Source organism: Echinops telfairi, unplaced genomic scaffold, assembly GCF_000313985.2.
Source record: "Echinops telfairi isolate 266 unplaced genomic scaffold, ASM31398v2 ScPeMD7_3533;HRSCAF=4204_1, whole genome shotgun sequence".
Classification (NCBI taxonomy): Eukaryota; Metazoa; Chordata; class Mammalia; order Afrosoricida; family Tenrecidae; genus Echinops; species Echinops telfairi.
The window spans coordinates 30,337,726-30,339,517 of record NW_022107432.1 but is presented as its reverse complement, the minus strand read 5'-3'; positions in this window follow the sequence as shown (position 1 = coordinate 30,339,517).

The window sequence follows — 1,792 nt, the reverse complement described above, 5'->3', positions numbered from 1 at the left end:
CCAAGAGCGATTGGTGTGTTCTTGTGGCTGTCTGTGATACTTCCAGGATTCTCGGCGAGCACCGTCGTTCAAAGGCATGATTCTTCTGTGGTCGTCCCTACTGTCCAACTGTCACATGCGTGTGAGGAGATTGAAAACACCCTGGCTTGGTGCACCTTTGTCCTCCAAGTGAAAAATGCCCTCTTTCAACACTTTACAGAGGTCCTGTGCAGCAGATTGGCGCAGTCCAACGTATTGTGTGATTTCCTGACTGCTGCTTCCATTAGCATTGATTGTCGATTCAAGTACAACGACATCGTCAACAATTTCAATCTTTTCCATGTCTAGTGGACAGCTGTGATGGTTTTTTTGTTTGCTTTACATTGAGTTGTAATCCACGGTGAAGGTTACAGTCTTTGATTTTTATCAGAAAACACTTCAAGTCCTCCTAGATGTGTGTCATCTGCACACAAGTTTGTGGCATCTGCACATCACAGGTTTCTAATGAACTTTTCCTCAATCCTGATGCTGTGTTCTTCCCCATATAGTCCAGCTTCTCTGATTATTTGGACAGCATACAGATTGAGAAACAGCAAACGGATACAACCCTGACACACAGCTTTCCCGGTTTTAACCATGCAGATTCTTCTGGTTCGGTTCAAACAGCGGCCTCTTGCTCTGTGTACAGGTTCTGCATAAGCACAACGAAGTGTATTGAAATCCCCATTCTTCACAATATTATCCATAGTTTGTTGCGATACACACAATTGGATGCCTTGTCATTGCCAATAAAACTCTGCTTCCAGCCAAGATCCATCCACCTGATGTCATCAGTGAGAATCCTCATTCCACCTTCCCGTCTGAATCTGGTCGCTGTCTATAGATGTCTTACTGCTGTGTCCATTTGTGAATTATCTTCAGCACAATTTTGCTTGCGTGTGATGTGAAGATATATTGTTTGCTAACTTGTGCATTTTGTTGAGTCTTTTCTGCGGGGGATGGGCACAGAGATCGATCTCTTCCAGTTGATTGGCTGACTTCCACATATCTTGGTTCAGATTAGTGAGTGCTTCCGTTCAGCACGCCTGCATCAGTTTTGCAGAAGTGTGGAGCTGAACCATCTGAGATGGCTGTGGTGTAGCCTGTTGTTTCTTCTGCTAATCGTCAGTCCTCTTGAATTAGGACACGGACAAGATTCATTTTCTCCTTGGAAATTGATGGGGAAGGCCTGCCACTCTGGGCATCAGCTATAACACCACCTTGTCCCTTCTTAAAAGAAGTTCATGATTTGTAAACTGCTGGAAAACTGCAGCATCGTCCCTGTTAACTTTTCATAGAGCATCAATGATTTTACCATTCTTCTATCCAACTGTCACCATAAATTTGATGTTCTCATTTCAATTTTAGCAGAATTTGTCTTTTCTCAAAGCGATGTCTTAGTTTTCTTCGTGCCAAAAACTAAATCCTGTTCAGACATGTTACATACAACATTAGTATGAGTTTATTTTGGGGCCAAAAGAAGAAGAAGAGAAGGAAAAAGGAGGAGGAGAAATACATGCAGTGGTCTTCATCAGCCACTTTTTCCATGAGATTTTGACGACCACTCACATATAAGAGGGTGATGCTGCTCTCAGTCCATGGCCATGGACAAAGATGGTTCTGACGGCTGACATTTTATATTGCAGGGAGGACTCCTTCTGGAAGCTAGGAGCCCACTCCTAGAAATAAGCAGAGCTCACCCCTGCCTATTCTTTCACTGATGGAGGTTTCCTTCCAAAATAAGGTGTCTGTTCATTTCCCAGGGTCTTCCTTG